This window comes from Lissotriton helveticus, chromosome 2_1, assembly GCF_964261635.1.
Source record: "Lissotriton helveticus chromosome 2_1, aLisHel1.1, whole genome shotgun sequence".
NCBI classification, from domain to species: Eukaryota; Metazoa; Chordata; class Amphibia; order Caudata; family Salamandridae; genus Lissotriton; species Lissotriton helveticus.
The window spans coordinates 390,414,444-390,438,428 of NC_136059.1; the positions used below are offsets into that span (position 1 = coordinate 390,414,444).

Sequence of the window (23,985 nt, forward strand, 5' to 3'; positions counted from 1 at the left end):
GTTTGAGTTACTAAAAACAGCTTTGTGTTCTGCGCCTGTTTTGGGAACCCCTGATTACCAGAAGCCTTTTGTGCTTTATGTACATGAGGCGGAAGGATGCGCGTTGTCTGTCCTAACTCAATGTTTCGGAGGGAAACAAAGACCGTGTGCTTACTTTTCTGCTATGCTTGACAATGTGGTGAGAGCGTTGCCGAGCTGTCTAGGGGCTACAGCGGCTGCTGCAGTCTCAATAAGACAATCGGCAGGGCTCGTGTTGGGTTCAGAACTCACAGTGATGGTACCGCACGCTGTGGATATTCTACTGAACAGAACGCAGACGCAGCATTTAACAAGTGCTCGTCTTACTGGTTATGAGATGACATTATTTGCACCCCATGTGACGATTAAACGATGTGCCACACTGAACCCGGCCACGTTGATATCTATCCCTTCAGATGAAAAGGACGATGAAGTCCATGATTGTTTGTTTCGGACAGAGAAGGAGACAAAGGGAAGGATAGATTTGACAGACACCCCCTAGATGATCCTGACGGGGAGCTGTATGTTGATGGTTCCTGTTTTAAACTTGCGGATGGTACCTCAACTGCAGCATATGCAGTCACGACGTTGAAAACAGTGGTGGAGACTTCTAGGATCCCGTACCACTCAGCCCAAGCTGCAGAAATAATAGCATTGATGCGTGCGTGTGAATTGAGTGAAGGACTGGACGTGAATATTTACACTGACAGCCAATACGCCTTCGCGTGGCTCATAGTTACAGGCGACTGTGGGCGGAGAGGGGAATTTTGACATCACACGGACAAAGGATTCAGAATGGTCCATTGATACTACGACTATTGACAGCATTGACGCTTCCCAGATGACTGGCAGTGATTAAATGTAGTGCGCACAAAGTGTTGGTGGAACGCATTTGCAGATCAGACAGCTAAGGAGACAGCGAGAATGAAACTCCCACGAATGTTTGTGGAGGACCAGCTAGATGGGTACCAGACGTTAATATGTTTGCGAATACTGTACAGAGTGTGCGGAACATACAGGAAAAAGCAACTGACGACGAGATGAGGACATGGAAGGATGGTGTGGGGTGGTTGGACTCGGATGAGTGTTGGACGGATATGACAGACAAAAGACGATGGTTACTCCCAGATGCATATGTCCTCCCAGTGGTGACGATGGCTCATGGGCCAGCACACATTAGTGCAAGAGGGATATGTAAATTGTTAGATCCAGTGTGGAGCAATAAGACCATTTCCAAGGTAGCAACGCATTTGGTGTAACAGTGCACGGTTTGTTTAAGACATAATCCGGGAAAGGGAACACCTGTTCCAGTTGGTAACTTTGCCCCTCCTTCCTTCCCTTTTGAAGTGATTCAGATGGACTATATTGAAATGGAAAGGGTCAGCAACCTCAAATATGTCCTCGTGGTGGTGTGTTCTTTTAGTAGGTGGGTGGAGGCTTTCCCAACTAAGGATTGCACAGCTATTTCCACAGCTAAGATGTTGATCAAGGAGTATTTCTCCCGCTACGGATTGCCCCGGGTGATCTGGAACGATAATGGCACGTCTTTTAATGCTGAATTAATGAAACAGATATGTAAGGGGCTGCAGATCTCCCAAAAGTTCCACGCAGCACAGCACCCCCAGTCTGCGGGTTTGGTTGAAAGGTTCAATGGGACACTTAAATTGAAAATGGCCAAGATACAAGAGAGTACAGGGTTGCGTTGGCCAGATGCACTTCCCCTAGCATTGCTTTCCACTAGAGTGACAGTCAACTACAAGACAGGTGTCTCACCTCACGAGGTTATTTTTGGCCGCCCCGCCAACATGTGGGGTGTCCCTAGACCAAAATGTTTCTCCGGGATTGAATATCCTTTATTGATAGATTACCTGTATGCTTTGACTAAAGATCTCCGTTCTATTCATCAGCAGGTAGCAGACACCCTGAAGCTGCTGCCAGAGGGGCCAGGCCGCACCATACAACCCGGGGACTGGGTTGTCGTGAAGAAGTACCAGAGGAAGTCCTGCTTGGAACCCAGGTGGTCAGAACCGAGGCAGGTGCTTCTGACCACCCGCACCGCACTTCAGATCCAGGGTCGAAAGGCGTGGACGCATGCCTCGCATGTCAAACGCATCCCCCTACCGCTGCCATATGATAATGGGTGAGAGGAGGCAACGCTGACCAAGAGTGTGAGACGGTTCCTCGGTACCTACCCTTCTCGGATGCTTCATTGAGGGGTGAGAAGCCGGATCAAAGAGCTAAGAGGCCAGCTCTGATTGCAAGTGGTGAGGCCTCTTCTGATCACAGTGAGCAAACGTCAAAGAATACGCCTTCTGCCACTGAGCCCCCCATTCTGTTCACAGATCCAGAGGTGCGAGGGGGCACTCGTTATAATTTGCGGCCCAGAAAGGAGAAGAAAAAGTACTGAGCACTGGAAGAAGGGCTGAGATAGGGATTAGATGAGGACTGTGTTGTAGAATAGTTAGGTGCTAGGGATGGACTGCTGGTAAGAGCCCTGGTGCGCTGTCGAGACATTGTCGAATGGGACACAAGGATTGCGTCTGGGCCCAGATTTAGTGCTCCTGAGTTGCAAAGGCTGTGTGACTCCGTCGTGGGATAAGGGAACGAACAGTAGAAGTCTACCTGTGAGGCTTTAACGGACACAGGGAGAAGATCCCTTTTGAGGGTGAAGAACCCCTCTGGCCGGATTCAGAGTGACTGAGACTCTTCGAGTACCTTTTAGTTTAGTTTTGGACTTTTAGTTAGGGAAATATGTATCCCTTTGGTCGTCCCATCCCTGAGGAGGAGCAACCCTTTGCAGCTCCTCGTAGACCAGAACCAGATTCTCCATGGCTTGCTCTATCATGGAAAGGGAAAGTGGTGGTCATAGTGACATTGATCATTGTATTTCTGATAATTCTTGGGATACTGTTTTTCCTTGATGAAGCTTACCCTGTCCACAAATTCATTCCTACCCCTTCCGCCTTGCCTGAACATAATATGGTTACTGTTGATTATGGTGAACAATGCATGCGGAAGGGCTTTCGAGATAATGTTTTTATTAAGACTCTACATCATGCTCATGCCGTGTATAATGTGACAGATTGTTGGGTCTGTGGGTTGCTCCCCTCGGCTGCATATAAAAAGGATAGATTGCTGGCACTTCCTTTAACACCTGTGAATAGTTGTGTGGGTTGGTACACTCTAATTGGCATGGTTAAATTCTTTCAGCAGCCTGATTTCTTGGACCCCGATTACCTGGTACAGGATCGACGTTGACAATGAGAGTACGCCCTATGCCCACATCTTCCCTTGGACGGTTGTTTACTGACGGACGTTTTGATCAGACATTTTTGGAAACATGCTCGAGGAAGGTAGAACGATTTGTGACACCCAACGACACTGACAAAGTGAGGGAGAGTTTTCTACAGTTGAACTCTTCCCTAGCCTATAGACATCCACCCTTTTTCTGTATCCTAGGGAGGGGTCCTATGAAGGTGGGGGACACTTCCTGTAATGTGACTGCATCAATTTGTCTGCCCCTTAGTCCTTCTTTAATAACTCCCCCGAATATTTACTTTGTATGTGGGGGAAATGGTTACTTGTGGTTGCCTGAGGGTTGGGGTGGGGTCTGCTATCTGGCCTAGTTACTTCCCCCTGTTTATGTAGCACCCTCAGATTATCATAAGACTCATCGGCGGTTCGCTATAATGCCTGGACAGCGTAAAAGGAGGGCACTCCAAGTTGAGGATGTAGATCAGACTGACACCTCTTTGCAACAATGGACGGATTTCTCTAAGGGTTTACTGCCGTTCTGGGGCCCTATCTTTAACAGTAGAGCTATTCGGAGACTGTCATGGGTGATGGAAAAGGTAGTAAATATGGAGGCGGATATTGCGGCTAATATGTCCATTGAGATGCAGTCTATGAGATTATTTACGATCCAGAATAGGATGGTGCTCGACGTCATCCTTGCAGATAGGGGTGGAGCTTGCCGCGTCATCGGGACATCTTGTTGTGTATATATTCCTGACTCGGTCCCGACTGTTAACTTAGCAGTACAGAAACTCCATAGATTGGCAGCTGAACTTCATCAAGATACGGGCACTTGATCACTAAAGACGTGGTTGTGGAGCGTTTTCTCCTCCTGGGGCTGGAAGATTTTGATGGGTGTTGTGGGGGTTCTGGGTATATTGTTGACCTGTTGCTTATGCGTTTATTGCCTTCCCCCTTGTTGCTCCATGTGTGCTAGCAATTTACGAGCTCCTCGGAGACCAACACGCCAATATCCTGTTTCTGATGATGTACAGCTTCATGATATCCATTGGTTAATGCTTATTGATGATGATATTTTCGATTGATATGTTGCCCGTCCCTAGCATTTTGTGTTAAGGCCCTACCTTTTTAGCTAATAAAGGCTACACTCATGTTAGCCACATTCTGCTAAAAGGAGGGTCTGATAGGTTTCATTTTCCGATGCCCCGCCCACTTACACTTACGTTTATGAGTTAGCATAATGTGTCTAACCAATGATATATTCATTTATGCATTTACTTTTATATTCTCCATTTCATTATTCATTTATGCGTGTGACATTATTTAGTTTTCTTAGCTTAGCCTGTGTGCCACCATTTTGGAATGCTTCTCTCTGTGTGCGAGTCGCACTCGCTCACCCCTCCCGTAGGAATAGAAGAAACCATGAGCGCAAATTCCTTATCTGCGATGTTCCCATGTGCTGGAGACGCTGAGGCCTGGCTCCGTGGCCTTGGGCCGAGATAAGCAATGTTGCCATCGCAGGTGCAGATGCTTCTTGTGTGAGGCCATTGTTCGCTCTTTCAGGGGTCCAGTACTTTTCCAGTATGGGCGTGTTTTATCCTACTGTATCCTGTTATAATGTATTGCTGTGATGAGATGAGGCAGTCCTCTCGGCGCACTCTTAGGGCTGAGGTCGGACAGGGCCCTCTCATATGGAAGTTTGTGGCCTAATAAAATACCCTGTTTATTCTTCTCCACTGTCCGGCTGACTTATTACTTGGTAATTATAGGTGAGTGTGGTAAGTCACTCGGGTGGATTTGAGCCACACTTATCATCCTTGAGGGCCATTAAAGCTGTATCTCGACTTGTCTTTTGAGTGGCATATTTTCAAGTATGCTGTCAATAAAGTACAAGGTCACATTGACTAACACCTTTCACACTTGAAGTGACATAGTATTATCACATTTTCATTCCTTACTGAGTGATTTTACACAATACCTTTCTTGATTTGGCACAACAATTATTGTGAAAGTAGCTTTCTTTTTGCACCACATGTGAATTATGTTGCTAATTGTTTTAGGGCCTACGTGTGTTTTTGTGCCTAAAAGTGTTTTCACCCTACTGTAGATGTTCATGACCCTAAACACCACATAACTTAGATGAATTAAGATGGTAACTTATTTTGGGACGGGAAGGTAGGCGTTGATGAAATGAAAGATGTGGGGTTGGTGCCTGGGCAAAGGAACAAATTTGCTGGAGGTGTGCAAAGACTGCTTCTCGGTGGGTGCCAGCAGAGACAGCAGGAGAGCAAGTGCACTTGTGAGAGAAGAATAGAAGTTAGAGCATAACAGCTGGTGTCACCAACAGTAAGGTGCATAGCAACAGCAATGGTGGCCTTCTCCTTGTCATCAGGCTGCACCAGCTTTTGCATCCTAACTTTTATTGTTTTTCGCCTTAATTCTGGTTTCCCCAAGTGTCCTTGCATCCATGGGCTTGTCCAGTCTGATAGTTCGGATGGCATAGCACCAACAGACTATCTGGGAGCAATTTGCTATTACTCAGGCTTCACTCATCTCTCCGAATGCAGCAGTGGTAGCCAATTACATTCTCGCTAGTATTAATTTGTAGTTATACTGAAGGTCTATGCTGTCTAGCATAGTGTTCATTAAATTGTGTACTTATCTGACCCTGTTTTGGGTACTCATCCTGCGCAGCAACGAACCTACGTCTCCTCATGCTCAGATTAGTATTAATTTGTAGTTATACTGAAGGTCCATGCTGTCTAGCATTGTGCTAATTGAATTATGTACTTATCTGACCCTGTTTTGAGTACTCATCCTGCACAGCAAAGTACCTACGTTTCCTCATGCTCAGATTTCCGTGTCTCTTAAGTTCCATATATGGAACTCCTGTCAGCAGTACCAGTCACCAGTGTGTTTTCTTTGTATATTTCTTCTGTGCTTGTTTTTCCCCAGACTGCAGCTTGTAAGGGACCGGAGTTGCATCAGCCTAGGAAGTTGCTCCATAGGAAGAAGGATGGTTGGTATTGAGAGCCAGTGGTCACTATCTACTTTACTTTCTTAACAGATGCACCAAGGGCTTAAATAAGATTATGCTACTAAATGTGATACCACAATCATGCTTAGTTTTCACCAAGAGTGATTTTGTACCTATAACACTTTCTTGAACTTAACTATGGTTTTGCACATACGCTCATTCTGCTCCAAGGGGGATTTTGCACCTCCGATTGCTGTCAACCAAATGTTAGATCAGACTCATGCACACCTTTTACACCTAATGTGGCATCGTAGTACTTCATTTTCTCTCCTTACTGAGTGACAGCTCATGTCAACATATTCAAGCTGTCCCATATTAAATCTTCATTTCAAGCTAAAAACGTGAACAATTAACACCATTTAAAAATACTCACCACCCAAGTGCTCCCTTGACCCAGGTAGTTTAAACTTTTTTCATGTAAACTGATAAGGTGCATGGATCCTAAAACAAAGAGAGCTTCATATCAGAATCAGATCATACTATAGAATGCATGTAACCTCATCTCAGGGATCTACTGGCCTATCCAAAACTACATTAAAAAACCACAAACACCCAACCCCGATTGCCTACGAGGAAATGTATCAGTTACAATATCATAGTTTCAGACTAGGCTAAATTGAAACTGACCTATACTTAAAAAAAAATGCTTGGACACTTTTGACATAACCTCCACATCAAATGCACTCTTAGCCAGGGGCTGTTACAATTGGAGGTCATGTCAAAGCTTACAGGCCAAGGAACCCCTCTAGTGCTGCCACCAGAGCCATTCCCTATTTTAATTTTAGGTCGGGCTGCTAAGGAAGCTCTTCTCCAGCAGCCTGAAGCATTTTTATTTTTTTCAGAATGATAAACTGTGTGATTGGCAGGCTGACATCATTAACTTAAAAGTGAAAGTGAAATGAGTGGATTGGTTCATTTTATGCCTACTTTCATTGGTGCTTGGGGGCATGTCTAAGCCCTCGAGCACCAATTTTGATGGGAGTGGTATCGTTGGTGCTGGAAAAAGTTCTGATGATATCTCGCTTGTGGATCACCTAAGGAGGATGATCCCCATGTAGGGATCTACCCCAGACATCAGGGATTTCGTTTTGTGGGGACGGCCCTCAGCATTAGCCTAGTGCTCCCCCTCCTCTCCCAGGTACTACTGTCTTTTTGTCCCCCCCTTTGGGGAACAGATGGAGTTCTCTGCCACAGGGGGGCACAAAGCCCACTAGACCCCAGGAAAAGTTTGAGAACCTTAAACAAAACAGGTGAGGGCCCTGCCCATGCTTTTTATCCTTTTTGCTATTCTGGCAGTGGATATGGGGGTTTAAAGTCCAATTTTCCTCCATGTGGAAGAGAGTCCAATAGACACCAGGGAATGTTTTATTAGAACAAACAATTGGATGGAGCAGTTGACCCAAGCAACGGGCAATGCCCCTATGCAAGAACAGGTGTAACAGTCTCTCTGCATCCCTGGGGCCAGATTGGGGAGGGGGTTACTCTCAATCTGCCCAACCCACCCCCCAGGGGAGGCAGAAACCCCAGTAGACACCAGAAACACATAGGCCCAAAATAAAAAGAAGCAGTATTATCATCAGGCCATGCCTAAACCCCAGAAAGGACACACACAGTCTGGCCCCCTGGCAGTGGATTGGCGAGTTTACTCTGTCAAGCAGAAAGCCCACTAGACACCAGGGATCGATCGATCAATCTATCTGCCTGTCTGTCTGCCTGCCTGCCTATCTGTCTGTCTGTCTGGCTGGCTGTTGATAAAGTTGTAGGAAAAAAATGAGGTGAGTTCATCCCGCTCAGAGATGGATATAGATATATAGATTTTTAGGGAAAACATATGGGATAAGTTCAGCCTACCCATACATCTGGTCGTACCCCCACATAGAAAGTTGCAACAGTCTCTCTGCCCACTGGGACATACAGCATTCCTATTCCCAGCCCCTTGGCGAGTGGAAGGAAGTCTGGATTATTTTGTACATAGTTTTGACACATCGGCCAGAAGAGCCTTGTGGAATGGCTGCTCTATTCGGGCTGAGGGTCAGCAGTAACGAGGGAACCCTAGCCAGCCTCTGCATTTCTAAAAACTAGACACTCAGGGGAGTCCAGTGTGCTACGACGTGCATGGGTTCCACTATCTTTTCTTACTACAGAAGCCATGCAAAATTCAATCTGTGGCAAAAATCATACATTTTCCTCATATATCTGTAAGGGAAAGTTTCAGAATATGTGAGGGTTCACAAAATTCCTATTACCCAGCATTCCCACACATTTCTTGATACAAATAGTACCTTTCTTGTGTGGATGGACCTAGCCCCCTTGACAGGAATGGATCAAATCAGTGCCCATCCAAAGTCAATATGGCCCGAATACCGCAGCTACCCCATTGCCAAAACAGATTTTAAAAAAATACAAGAAATTGTAATATCTCCATGTGGCGTTTCGGTGCCTTTTGTGTCCCAGGCACAAAGCAGCATCCGTTCCTCCATAGGGATGAAAGAGCATTTCCCCACTACTTTGAGCTGCCACCTTCTTTGAACATAAATCAGTTTTAATTCTTTATTTTCCTCTCTGTTATATATTTGAAAACCAGTTTGGTGAGGCTTTGTACTGCTACATGTACTTTCATTGGTGTCACATGCCAACAGTTAAGGCGGGGGAGTGACTTTTGTAATTAATACCTCCGGAACAATGTAATTAAAGATCGCATGACAAACTTGACTGGTCTCTGGAATCGGCCAGCCAGACATGCGTACTTCAGGCTTTTCAGTACAAATTCACTATGCTTAGAGGGCTGAGCTAGCTAAAGCAGCATTCTGTATCCACACTGGGGTGCTTTGTTGCCTTGTTTATCCAATCCTGGGGCAGCTCTCATGATATTTAACATCATAAATATCAAAATAGCTATGTCTACGTTGGCTCATTAGTGCAAAGCAGCCTCTAAGCTCTGGCACAGAAGAGCCAGACAGCGCAGGGTTAAGAACAAAATACAACATGGCCAATTGTGGGGCAGCTTTATTTTAAAGTGCACAATGATTCCCATTTTTTTTATTATCCTGTGCCAAGATACAGGCTAAAGAAGTCCATGCTGGCGCTTGAGCTGTGTGTTGTGCGCACCTGACACTGCCGACAAGTAAGTCACCTGTGGCCGCAGTACTTATTTTTCAAGATAGATACAGCAGAGATGGGCCCGCAGACCGCAATTAATTATAATTACGAGCTGAGTCAAAAAACAGTAAGGGGAATTGGGCAGTTTGACATAGACAAGCAGTTTAAAGCTGTCCTAGATTCAGGATTTCTTCTTACAAGCACACTTACTCGACCAGTGTGCACACAATATAAACATGTTTACAGTTACCATGGGTGCGACCATCTGTGACGCATAATGCACACCAGGCCCATTGCCATCGGGGACTTTAGAGCTGTGTAGTGTGTGACATCCAAAGAGACCGTATCCTTGCGAGAGGTTAGGCTATCCAGCGGTAAACTAACTCCCTTCGGTCAGTTGGTGTCACTCCCTTTGCTCACTCGAGGATGACTTTTACACCTCACCACTTTTAGACATCACAAGCCACCACTTGAGCAAGGCTGTTCAGCTGTTGGCTAGGCAAGCTGCTGTTTGGCTGTTGGCTCTAGGTATCGCTTGTTTTAAGACAATGTGGATTTGTAAACATAACGTGTATTTGGTAAAGCGCAAGTTCACCCGCGGTATCTTGGCGCTGAATAACAGATGTATATTATTACCCAACTCAATGGTACTCATTTTATCGATTTCAGGTGGATGAAAGGCTGAGTGGACCCGCCAGGATTTGAACCTGTGACCATGAGGTCGAACACAGGCTCCTGTAGTGGATTCATTAGTCCACTGAGCCACCAGACCCAGCAACCAACAAACGGTATCTATCCCTGCAACCAGAACAGTCTTATGGACATAACAGATTGTATGCTACTTTTGTAAATTCACCATGAATGCAAAAAACTGCAGATAACAATTTCACTAATTGCTATTTTCCCCCACTGATTTTCATAATTTTTAATTTCAATGTGAGAAACCTACATAAACAACCCCTTGTTGAAATCAACTCTTTGTCTGGTTTTAAAAAATTATAGCTTTCTGGCATTTATGACCTATTTTCATAAACTACATGTAGACTGAAACCACAAAAAATAGGAAAAATCAACTACCAGCTAGAAAAATGGAAAAACTGAGGTAGACTTTTTGAGCAAGTGTGCTTGTTCCTTAAAGCTGGGAAGTTGGTGATCTTAGACCGAGAAACCTTTACACAGGGCCATTTTCAGAATGACAAGCCAGCACTTTCTTGCACTTTCTCGAAAAATCCACAAAGTTTAGCAATACTTTGGCTAATTTCCAGGTTCCCTTCAGGGGATCCACAAACCTGGTATCTTTAGAATCCCCAAAATGTGGGAAAAAATGACGCAACTTTAGTGTCAATACCATTTGTGAATAACAGTTACGAAGGATTAAGTGTGAACTGCCCCAAACATCCAAAAAAGAGCTGAGGGGGTGGGGAGGAAAAACCAGAAGTCAAGTGGTTAAAGTAAGTATATATTCTCCTCGACTGATACACTATGCATTCTCCCCCAGTCTTTCCCTTACCTCACTCAACACTATCAACCCCAATAACTGATTCACATCTGTAAAGTTGGGTCTATACACACTCTGCAGTTCTTCCCAAAACTAAGTTGTATTTTCATGAATGCTGAGGAATGTTTTCATTATTCTCGTTAAATCAGAGAGGTCCCAAGAAAAGTGGCCCACACCTCTATCCACGACTGCTGGATAGTTCCTCAAAGGAGAAGCAGGGTAGCCAATGGACTTGCCTCATTGGCAATACCTGGATTGGGAGAAGGGGAACACCTTCTAGACAGCCATCCTGCGGTCTTTCTCCAGCTCTCAATGGCGATTGCAGTATTCTGTTTTTGTTGGTCCCTATGCCACGGGGCAGAATACGTGTGTGCTCTAGACGAATTCACAGTAGTGGAATCGGCCTCAGAACTGGTTGTTACACTGCCAGTAAATTCCATTGCAGCACTCGCTTGCATGTTACTTCCTTGTGCTCTAGTTTCCGGCAGACCCACAGGCGCTGCATCATTTCCTAGTGCCAAACACCAGTTGCACCCCAAGCCCCATTGGCCTGCATTGGGAACATGTCCAACAGATCCTCCTCCTTTGAGTTCCCGCTCTCTTTCTTCTTTCCTATTGCTCAATAAAGTGGAGGAATAGAAATGAAGGTAGCACACCAGATGGAGTAGAAGCCCTGACTCTGTGTGGGAGGTGGCTAATTTGATATTCTAGCTTCTCCGGAGCATCGTTATACTCGTGTCTTGGGATTCATGTATAGAATTATGTGCATCTTCAGTGCAGCCACTATTCAACATATATTCTAATTTTGGGGTCTTTAAGTCAAATTAGCTAATCTTTCTATGTCGAAGGTACCGTGCTCCAGAAAGGAATTCTTCCAGTCCTCATGAGTGAGCCCCACCCACTCTCTTAAATATTTGCATATGTGTTTACCATATTGTTGGTACATAAAATGGGCGGGACTCTGTTCTGGTGAGGGCTTGCTACGTTTAAATTGTCTGGCCCAATCACAAATTTTTTATTATCCACTCACTCGCTGGTACAGGGGAAAAGGTCTGCAGGCTCTGTGCCCGAAACTCATCCTGTGGATGAAGGTAGGAAAGGAAATGGAAAACATGATAGGGTACCCCCCAATTATATTTCTTTTAACTTATGTTGTTTGGAGTGGGAGTGGATGGTATCATTCACTCACACCCAAAAATCCCCTTGCGTTTTACGAACCTTTCAGACACCACCCAGAAGGGCTTATGAAGGTGTTGGCCAGCTAAATCAGAGGGTTTGTTTTTCTCACATATTCATCCTTGATGGGACTGTCCATTAGTGCCTGGTACTCCTGACTATTGTCCCCGCTGCCACACTTCTTCTACAAATGAACTGCTCTGTATCTTGGGTTCACACTCGTACTCTTTTTTTCTTCTCTTTTTCTCTGGGTTTATTTCTATTATACCCTCATTTCCCACCCCCATGACAGTTGTGCATACCCTTTATGACAATCCATTAGCCACAAACAATATAAGCCAAGTGAGCAAGCAGCAAACAAATTGTAAATTCAGTTAGCTTTTACCTAAAAGTTGATTTGCTTCATGCTTATGTTGTTAGCCAATTTTGATATAAGAATGAAAAGACCTATAACTAAATTTCTGACCTGCAGTACATCGTATGCAGTTTACTGTTTAACATGTCCTTGTGGCCTTTGCTACATCGGCAGTACTATTCATCCTCTCAAAATCAGAATACTGGAACATCCGAGGGCGTTTGCCAAAAATGATGCATCGTACCCGGTAGCAAGGAATGACGCAGAAAAACACTCTAGTAATAGAAATGTGCTACAATACTATGGTTTGGATTACGTAGCCGAGAGTATAAGAGTTGGAGACAGACTTAAAAAACTGTGAAGGCTAGAATTGCGCTATATCATAGATTGACAAACAAAATTTCCTAAAGGCCTGAATAGTGGCGAGGAATTAGCATCACATTTGGGTGTATGATCCATTCATAAATGTATAGTTAATGTGAAGAAGTTCCCCTGAGATTGGAATCTTGTGTGCCTGAGAAAATGAAATGTGTATTAATAATGATTCGAAATGAAAGGGACTTTTGCCGATCCACGGCTAGATTTTTATGAAGTAGGATGTCACAAGGTTGCTTAGTCGATATACAGCAGGATCAATGTATAACATATTTCATAGTGGTGATAAGTGGTCTCTTCAATAATCGAAAGTATATCATGAGCATCATGGTATTGTTCTAGTAAGCTTTCAACATGCAATGATTTTTAAGATAAAATTGACTGTGATTTGGATCATACCGCAATGGGATGTGAATGAAATCAACACATTACACACTACAAGATGGTGCTCATTCTAAACGCATTTTGTCTAGTCCGTTTTCGATTGTTGAAAAGACGGCTGTCTGCGCTGTGTCGGTAACACCGAGGAAGGCAGACCGCCGAAACGTGTTTGTTTCTGAAATAAATATCCTTAAAACGCCATCAAGGGGGCACGGACTCCAGGATGTGTGCTTAATCAGATTGAATTTATTGCAGATATGAAGATATGACTCGTTTCGGCCACCATGAGCGGCCTTGATCACATAATCAGGAGCGACACAGGAAACACTATTTTAAACACCATGTGATACTTGGTAAGTATAATCATGAAAAACAGACTAATTCACCTTGATATACGAAAATCCACATACAACTAATATTGTCAGTAGAATGCAGGCATAGCAAATGTACAATATAAATTACAATCTAGACTGTAAATTTCAAAAAAGCATTTTTAAAATTCAAAATTTAAAATGTGTAAAATATTAACAATGGATCTTATTTTAACATACTGTTGATATACGGCTTCAATGCATAACGTTAGAGCAGCAGTTTAATATATGCATGCATAATACATCCATACAATCCAGTATTACGCCATCCCTCAGGAGTAATATTGAACATAATGCATTAGTCATACTGGCTAAGGTGCTGCAACCTGTAGATTGAATTAGCTGCCATAAAGCGAAGATATAAGGTCTCTTTAGTAAAAAGAACAAGATCCATCCCAAATCAATTCATTAGTGGAAGAGAATGATAATGATATACTGTCTAGTTACCCATATTACCGACACAGGCTAGAAAAGACCGTGTATAAAGTGCAAATACACTAAAGTGTCACAGTGGGTCTTAAAGTGCTAAGTGCAAGATGATAAAAACCCTGTCTACTTCCAGGGTGGGAGAAAATAGCAGTTTTATATAAGTAGACTTTTTAACCCTGTGGCTAATCCCAACTGCTAAATGATTGCATCTAAATTAAGGACCTAAATCCATACTTTATAAGTAACACATGTATCCACAAAGCCATCATACTGATAAGTGGTATATGAAACAAACCCTACAAACTCATATCATATGCGAATAATGAACACAAAAGCATCTCATATATGCATCTTGAACCAAAGTTCTAAAAACAATGGAGACCATGTGCAGTGTGTTCTAACAGCAAGGTTATAGAGAGCTGTGGGACCACTATTTAAAGGATGTTAAGTAGATCTTCACCGCTTTTGAGCCCATTGGGTGCCTTAGAGTCCAATTCCAATATGTACTTGGACTCCAATCGTCTAATGATTTTCTCCCTGTTGCCACCTCTCCTCAGCGGAGGCAGTGCCCCAATTACAAAGTATTTGAGGCAACTAAGATCATTGTTATGGACCAGTTTGAAGAGCATGGCTCCGGGCTAAGTGGGGTCAGAGTTGACTATCGCCCTCAAGTGTTGCAGGACTCTTACGTGCACTTGTAACTTAATACTACTGGCATATTGTAGTCCACAAGTGCACGTCAGGACGTAAACTGCGAATTCTGTTCTGCAATTATCGATTCCCTTAGGCAGGATAACCTTGTTTCCAAAAGCAGATATGTATTGAAATGTAATGCTACCGAATTTGCATGCTCTGCAGGAACTGCATTTATAGAAGCCATTTTTTAATGAAAGCCAGTTGGTCTTTGTTGGAAATGGCCCTTTTTGCAGGGTTATCCCCAAACTTTTTGCTTCTTCCTCCCTTATTTTTCCTGACCCGTGGTTGTTCGTAATAGGACCAGTGGCGACTGGCCTTAATGGGCGAAAGCGGTGTTGCCCTACCAGTGGCCGGGAGAAGAAAGAGAGAAATTAACACCAAGTGGAGCAGCAGCTCTAAAGCGCCCCGCTTAGCGCTCACTGCTTCGTGCAATTTCAAGGTTTTTGTTTTGTAAAGGAGGGGCTGAGGACGAGGTCAGAGTGAGACAAGTCCTCCTGCACATGTGTTGGCCGGGGGCGAGGGCTATTGCTCGCCCTCGATGCACACACAAGGAGGAGAGTGATGTTACCATGATGGGTGTGGCAGGACGAGGCAGTAATGAATAGCTTTTAAATTGGGCGCTTATGCTGTAGCCCAGGGGTTTTTCAGCACAGTGCCGTTGAACTACATACAAAGGGACAGGGCTGCCCTACATCGACAACGTGAAGGGGGTGGCAACAACAGCCAAGGCACTCCCTTCATGTTGCGTCACTGTTTCTGTTTAAGCCTCCTGGTTGGGCAATGGAAGCTGGGGGAGTGAGCTGTGGAAGATTTGTGTACACAGCGCCGGCGGCAGCTCCGAATTCATTTCTGTGAGACTGAGCATGCAGCAGGTGTTTGTGTTGGAGGGAAAGGCAAGCACTGGCGCGCAAAGTACTGCAGTGCAGTCTTAGCAGAGGATCGGGTATGTGGGACATTACGAGCAGACAACTGGTCCTAGTGGTAGTCAGGACAGAACATGTAAGTGCTGAATAATAGATTAGGCTTTTACGGGCACATGCATCAACGGTAATTGCATTCGCAAACGGTGCGAATCGCAATTTTCGGCCGTTTGCGAATGCAATTATCAAAATTGGAATGCATCATGTATTTCGCAATTTTAGGAATCGCAATCATGTTGCGATTTCTAAAATTGCGATTGCATTTAAGAAATCGCAATTTCAGATTTCTTAAATGCAATGCATGATCATTTTTAAATTGCGATTTTCCTGTTTGGAAGTGTTAAATTAGCATGAGGTTGAACCTCATGCTAATTTACCGAAAATCTTAAAACATGCACTAAAATGCATTTTTGAAAGTTGCATTTTACACACACAGATGTCCTTGGGAAATGTTGTGTGTAAATTGCACTCAAGTTTAATTTCAGGGGTGCACGGAGGGGTTCTTTGGCCCCCCCCCGCACCCTTGAAATTGCATTTTCAATTTGCAATTCGCAAATTGAAAATCGCAAAATTGTAAATGCCTTCCCATTGATTCCTATGGGCCTCTTGGCCCACAGGAATCAATGGGAAGGGTTTTCCTTAATTGCGATTCGCAAATTGTGAATCACAATTAAGGAAAAATAAGAAATCGCTAAACAAATGCGAATTATTCATGCATTACCGTTTGAGAATTCTTGATTGCGATTCCCTAATTTTCGCAATTAAGGATTCGCAAACGGCAAGATTGATGCATGTGGCCGTTAGACCCTTGTTTGGCAGCCGTTGTTTGCTGGTTAAGGAGCAGGGCTCTGTCTGGTTAATGCGTGATGTGCTGCTCCAGTCCATGCAGTCGAGATTTCTTTGAAATCTGGGACTTTTGGTCTTGGTAATTAATTGCATTGTAAAACAAGACTACAAGTCCCAGATGCAATTTCCATGCAAAACTATTTTGAATCGGAACAGGACGTCACACATGGCAAATATTAGGAGGTCAGAAAGATGATGTTCATATTAGTGCGCTGCTGCTGTATTACAATACTGGAAACACACCAGGCCAAAGAAAGCTGAAATTATATCAGAAATTCAAAGGTGCTACGAACAGGGGCCCCCAAAATACTTTCAGCCTCAGACCCCCAAAATCCTTAAGATGTCCCTGCAGTACATCTCGGAAACCGTGAGCAATGTTCGCCTCTTTATGTTTCCGGGCACTGCCAACGCCTAGAAATAGGTGCTCTGCATGGAGTGATCCAGCAGAGACCATCACCATAGAAATTTCAAAAGAAATGCCTGGGCTGGCACAGCACTCCACGCACAGACCTCGGAAACTTGGCAGCTATTCTCTGTGTTAATCTGTTCAGGTCTGGTGGTAGGTACATCTGTAACTAAGTGCTGTTTATTTGAAAACATGTTCCCCGGGAACCCATAAATTTGGTGGTCAAAGTGTGGCAGGCGAAAGGGGATGGACTAATGAAGGGAGGAGTCTGACAGTCAACTTCCAGTTTTTTTTTTTTTTAAACCACAGCAACTAGATTGACAACAATGAAAAATGTGATAGTAAATCTGTTCTGGCTTAATTGTTCACAAAGAGGTTTGTATTAAAAATATATTGCAGAGTTAAGACACTGACTGCAGATATTTTTGGGTGCTTGCTGTTTTCTGGGTATAATAATTACAGTAAGATAACTGGGGGTTATTCACTTACTGGAAAGATGTTTGGTCTAGTCCGGTTTGACAGAAAATTGGATAAATAAGACATAGGGTTGATATACTTGCGTTCAAGGCACATCACACACCATGTAGATTTTGTAACCATTCTGAAACAATGTTTCTTCCTCATGTAAAGCGCTCCGATACCTCGGAGTCTGGCTAGCACTATATAAAACTCAATAAATAAATAAATATAGTGCGTGCATGTTCTATGTTGAATCATGAATGGATTATTTAAGATGCTGTAGTTGTTAAGGGCTGTGCCTAGATCTGAGTGGAAAGCAGAGAACCCCGAGCCCTCCTTATGACACTCATGCTTGCACGCTTCGCACACGATGCAAAACCTAACAGCTCTTAAGCCCTCCCACTTTCAAATTTCACCAGCCGCCCCTGAATAGGACTCTGGGCACTTTACCACTGCTGATCAGTGCTAAAGTGCATATGCTCTCTGTATACATTTTTATTGTAATTGGTTATCCATGATTGGCATGTTTGTATCACCAAGAAGTCCCTAGTAAAGTGCACTGAGTGTGCCAGGGCTGGTGATACAAATGCTACTAGTGGGCCTGCAGCACTGATTGTGCCACCCAAATGAGTAGCCCTAAAATGGTGTCTCAGGCCTGCCACCGCAGTGCCTGTGTGCAGTCTGTGAACTGCCATGTTCTCCTGGTCAGTGTCCCCACTGACCAGGCCTAACTCTTCCGTTTCTGTACACATTGGTCACCCCTATGGAAGGCCCAAGGTACCCCCCTGGGCAGGGTGCAGTGTATGTGAAAGGTAGAGCATGTACTGGTGCAGGTGACAGGCTCTGGTAGTGAATTACAGCCATTTTCGTTTTTCACTATTGTAAGGCTAACTTGCTCACAGGCTATCATGGGGAATGCTGGCTACAGTGGCTACCTGCATATCTTCCCATAGGAGCAAGATAGGACATAAAAGTCTAGTATCCCTGAACTCAGAATTTAATAACACATCTTTTAGGAGAGGTGTTTTTTAAATCCTGTGTTTGAGAACAGCACTTTTAGAAAGTTGCTGTTCTCTTGTCTGACCTTTCTGTGTGCCTTGGCCTGTTTGTGAATTGACTGACTGGTTTGCGAGTAACAGGGGCTGGGTGGCCCCCAGAGGCTGAGTGGGCCATCCCTGGGCTGAATCGCTCTATGCATCTAGAGTGGTGGGAGGGGGTAGCACCTGGGCCTGAATAGGGCTGTGCCTGCCTTCCACAATGCTGGCTCCACCTCCTGCTGGGCGGCTGACGACCCTGCCCCTCTCTCTGAAAGGGAAGGAGAGGCCAGGAAAACAAAGTGCTCAAGGAACACCCAGAACTGGTTCAGACCGGGCTCAGAGCCCTCCTGCACAAAGGACCCCAGACTACAGAAAATTAGATCATACTGGAATCAAGAAGGAACCCCTGCCAAGGAGAAAGCTGTAAGACTGAAGAAGGAAGACTGTCCTGCAATTGCTTTGCTGGACTGACCTGCAGTTGCTTTGCTGCCAAGGAGAGGGGAAGGACTTTGCTTTGTGCTTTGTGCTGTGTCTCCTTGCTTGAAGGAATCTCCAAGGGCTTGAAGAAGAGCTGGCACCCTGTTACGAAGTCCCAGGAACAAAAGGACTTCACCCCTAGCTTTCCTGAACTCTGCTGAGAGACTTCTGTCCTTCCTAGAGTGCTTGGGACAGTTGTGGTGCCTCTGGAAGTTGTACCTGTGTTGGGAAGCTGAAAACCAAGATTTTAAAGACTTTCTGCAAGTTTTAACGCATCGCTCGCTTGCGGAGAGCATCCCAGTCAGTGCGAAGAAATTCCCGCCGCTATGAAGGCCGACATCTTCGCAGCGCCTGTTGCCGCTGCCACAGTCGTCGCATCCTTCGCTTGCGGGACGCACCAGTCTGGTGCGGGAAGATTACCATCGCTGCGAGTATCATCGCAGAGCCTGTTGTCACTGGGTGAGATCGTCATACCGCTTGCTTGCGGACCACATCATGTCGCTGCGAGAGTCGTCGCAGAACCATCGCGGGGCTGCGAGAGGAGAAGATCAACGCTGAGCCGCGCATCGTCGCCGCTCCGGAGATTGTCGCCGCACCGAAGATCGGCGCATCGTACCTTTTGCGAGCCGCTTCCACGGAAACCTGTGCACCGGAATCCACGCAAGGTATCGCATCCCTCCCCATACAGACTGGAGTCACCGCAACATGTCCGCCACATCCAGCGGGGTTGTCGCATCGCCTCCCCAGGGTCTCAGGAGTGACGCATCGCTTGCTTTTCACCGCTACAGCTTTCACTTGGAACTTTTGTCGCATCTAAAGGTACTGTTGGCTAAAACGTGATGCAACTGTGGATTGTTTTAATGCAACCTTAAGAACTCTTTTGAAACCATATTCTTGAACTGTGTATTTTGGATTTTTGCCATGTTGGTCTTGTGTGGTTTAGATTAAATACCTTTATTTTTCTAAACTGTTGTGGAGTCAGTTTGTGGTGTTTTCACTGTGTTACTGTGAGTGTTCGTACAAATACTTAGCACATTGCCTTTGATAAACCCGACTGCTCGTGCCAAGCTACGAAGGGGGTGAGCAGGCATTATCTAAAGAGTGGTTCCCCCTTACCCTGACTAGAAGCACTGATCCCTATTTGGACATGGTAGCTACCTCTGTAAACTATAGACCCCCAGTTCTAACATTGTTGGTCAGCAGTGGGATTTTGAACTTGTATTTGTACTAAACCCACAGTGACTGGTGTACATCACTAGTGAGTGCAGACCACTACGCCACCGCATACTACTGTTGAGTTTTTGTTCTAGTTCTATTTTTGATTATAACCCTGAAAGTATCCCCGCATCATGTCTCAGAATGGTAAACCAGTAAGTGATGTTGCAGAACTGGAGTTTGATATTGAAATGTTAAGTGATTACAAAGTAGGTCAACTCAGGCAGTTCTGCAGGAACTTTGGATGTCCCATGGAGAGCAGCTCCAGGAAGGAGGAGCTACGCAGGGCCTAAAGGGCCTGGTGGGAGACCAAAGAGGCTGGGGAGACAGATGGTGCAGAAGTGGAGGAGGATACAGAAAGGGATGCTTTCATGTCACAGGATCTGCCTGTATCCAGAGCAGCCTCCAGGGCTGGCAGCAACTATTCAGCTGAAAGTTTTTCCCCAGAGGAGTTGGAGGAAAACCAAAGGGCGAGAGATCATAAGTTAGGAATGTTGAGGCTTGAATTGAAGCTGAAGCAAATGGAAAAAGATAGAGAAAGAGTGGCGGAGGAGAGAGAAAGGGTGGCAGAGGAGAGCAAAAATGCCCGTGCGCTGGAGGAATTGAAATTGACCTTGGCCCATGAATTGAGAATGAGGGAGCTTGATTTGGAGCTCGCGAGGCTTGAGGCCATGAGTGTCTCAGCTGAAGAAGAAACATGGGTAGCTCAAGAGGTGAGCTGAGTTGGAGGTGGAGTCCAGCCCAGATGGTGGCAGCAAGATTATAGTTTCCAGTGCTGAGAGAAAGGTACAAACACCCAGAGATGTGGCGCCTGACTTGAGGGAGGGGGTTGACATACACCAGGGGGGTTCAGGTTTATGAGATAGCTCCGGTGGTGTGCAGTGTCCCTGAAGTAGATTGAGGGACTGACACAGGGGATCATATTCCTAGTGGTGGGAGGGACACTCTACTGACTCTAGATGAGAGGTGCAGGGAGAGGGGTTCCCCCATGGTAGAAACCTTGGGGTGTGAGTGTGAAGACCAGCCAGAAGATTGTGGGTTGTGTGACGGAGACAGTAGTACACTGTCTTGTCAATCTCAGGAGAGTGGTGTGGGGTACTTGTGTGAGGCACTGGAGGGTGAGGCAAAGGGTAGCTTGGTTAACAACTGTGGGGGGCTTTGTGATTAATTTGTTGGAGAGCATATTTTAAGTCCCTGTTTTCCAGAGCTATGCCAACGCCCGGTGGAGTGTGAGTCCTCTGATTCCAGGGGGCTTGCGTTGGAGGCAGATCTCTTGGTAGAGTCCAGAGAGTCTGAAGAGGCATTGGGGAGTGATCCCAAAAGGAGTGGCGTGGACATCTTCCAGACCTGTGAGATGGAAGAGGTTCAGTGTAGCGCAGTTAGGTCCCACTGTAGTGGGAGGGATGTAAGGGCTCATGTCCCGTATCAGTGGAGAAGGAGTGAGTGTGGGGCTGCATGTCCCAAGGTGCCCGAAACCCAGTCTCAGGGCCTGGAGGGTTCCTTAAGGGAACACCAGGTTGAGGCCTTAAGGGTGCTAGTAGGCCATTTGAGGAGGATCTCCTAGTGTCTGGTGAACGGGGAGTGCCTGTAACCAGGCCTCCATCAGTCTGGCAGTACCACTCCAGTTGGGAGGGTGCAGAAGTCCAGACTGAGGGGTGAGAGGGGGAAGGCGTCCCCAGTGGAACAACCAGTGGGTCAGGGGCCAACCAGTAGGGATGAGTCACCGGTGAGTGACCATGGTGACCTCACTTCTGTCCTGGGGGATCTTCCCGCGGCGTCAGATGGATAGGGGTCGGGAGATCTGCGCCCGGCAGACTGTCACATGACACCTGAGTTGTGTGTAACCCTCGGGGGGTCTTTATGTGTTCCCAATGAAGTCCTGGTACACCGGGCAAGTGCACAACTGCAGGTACTGGTCCCTGTGTTGGGAGACCAGGTTCAGGATCTGCCTGACCTGGAAGGAAGGACATCTGTAACCAGTGTCCTGACCAATTTGGCTTCCAGGGGTACCTCTCTAGTAGGGAGGGTGCAACGCTCTGGAAGGGGGTGCAGAGGGAGGGAGCCCTCGCCTCTAACCCCAGTGCAACCTGAGGGTTTAGACCCTAGGTTGGGCGACCAGTTGCTGGAGAGAGGCCCTGAACCGGTAGGAGAGTTGTGTTCTGAGGGTGACTCTCCTGGGAGGAGAGGGCAGGACCCCAGAAAGAGAGGGGGGAGGAGAGCCTCGCCCGTGACCTCTGGTCAGTCTGAGGGTAAAGGCCCTGGGTTGGCGGGCCAGTGTCAGGATGCCCTACCTAACTTGGCAAGAGGGAGAGTGGACGAAAGGTGCCAGGCACCTGGGACCACTGCCCCCACTCTCTTATGCCACAGATGTTAGAGAGGCCTGACAGATATGCAGCCTGGCTCTCATCACTGACAGTTGTCAGTGGCCCCTGTGGCTGTCTGTCCTGGTGGACAGGGTTGCCCCTGGAAGGGGGGCAGGAGTCACACCTTGGGGTGGACTGGGCCATACCGTTGTGTTGGCCAGGTGGGTACTGTGCGAGTCCCCAGAAGTCCTGGTGTGCCAGGCAAGTGTTCAACTGCAGGGGTTGGTCCCTGGGTGGGGAAGCCAGGTTCAGGGGTTGCCTGACCTGGAGGATTTAGACCCTAGGTTGGAGGGCCAGGTCTGGGGTATCCCTCTGACCTGGAATCCCAGTTGCAGGATAGAACCCCTGAACTGGAGGGTGAATGGTGCGGGACACCTGCCACAGGCGCCCTGACTATTCTAGAAGGGGGTACAGCTCCAGGTGGGAGGGTACAGATCCCCAAGGAAGAGAAGGACTGGGTGTGGGAAAGCCCACCCCAGCCTCCTGTCCAGCCGCCGGATACAGGTCCGGGTCCGGTGGGTCAGTGCCAGGATGTCAGACCTGAGATTGCAGGAGGGAGAGTGGAAAAAGGGTGCCAAGCACCTGGGGCTACTGCCCCCTACCCTCTGATGCCACAGGGGGTTGAGAGACCTGAGAGGCACAAGGCCTGGGTCTCATCCCTGACGACTGTTGGTGGCCACTGTGGCTTGCTGTCAGTCTGTTGGGATACACCTGTGAGTAAGTTAAGGTTAGGTGCTGCATAGGTGGTGTCCACAGGTGAGGAAAAGGGTTTCACATGGATTGGCATGGTGGACCTTGAGAGTATGGATAGAGTGATCCAACTGGGTTCAGGACGGCGTAGAACAGGAATAGTGCCCTGCTGTTTGGGCCAGTTTCCGTGTTCTATTGCCTTAAGCAGGGAATACCATCGAGGTATCGTGTGGTCTACCCTGGCTTTAGGCTGGAAGGGGGTTGTGTTGGAAATGGCCCTTTTTGCAGGGTTATCCCCAAACTTTTTGCTTCTTCCTCCCTGATTTTTCCTGACCCGTGGTTGTTGGCAATAGGACTCTGGGCACTTTACCACTGCTGATCAGTGCTAAAGTGCATATGCTCTCTGTATAAATTGTTATTGTAATTGGTTATCCATGATTGGCATGTTTGTATCACCAAGAAGTCCCTAGTAAAGTGCACTGAGTGTGCCAGGTCTGGTGATACAAATGCTACTAGTGGGCCTGCAACACTGATTCTGCCACCCACATGAGTAGCCCTAAAATGGTGTCTCAGGCCTGCCACTGCAATGCCTGCGTGCAGTCTGTGAACTGCCATGTCCTCCTGGTCAGTGTCCACACTGACCAGGCCTAACCCTTCCCTTTCTGTACACAGTGGTCACCCCTATGGAAGGCCCAAGGTACCTCCCCTGGGCAGGGTGCAGTGTATGTGAAAGGTAGAGCATGTACTGGTGCAGGTGACATGCTCTGGTAGTGAATTACAGCCATTTTCATTTTTCACTATTGTAAGGCTATCTTGCTCATAGGCTATCATGGGGAATGCTGGCTACAGTGGCTACATGCATATCTTCCCATAGGAGCAAGA

General features: G+C 46.2%; 1 long non-coding RNA gene across 2 annotated transcripts in view; it reads left to right on the forward strand.

The window, feature by feature from the left end:
- Positions 1-23,985, forward strand: part of LOC144819360 (uncharacterized) — a 347,175-nt gene that overhangs the window by 207,089 nt on the left and 116,101 nt on the right. For both annotated transcript variants that reach the window (XR_013607314.1, XR_013607315.1), the window contains exons 4-5: positions 10,079-10,197; positions 13,450-13,547. This is a non-coding gene — a long non-coding RNA (uncharacterized LOC144819360). The remainder of the gene's footprint in view (positions 1-10,078; positions 10,198-13,449; positions 13,548-23,985) is intronic.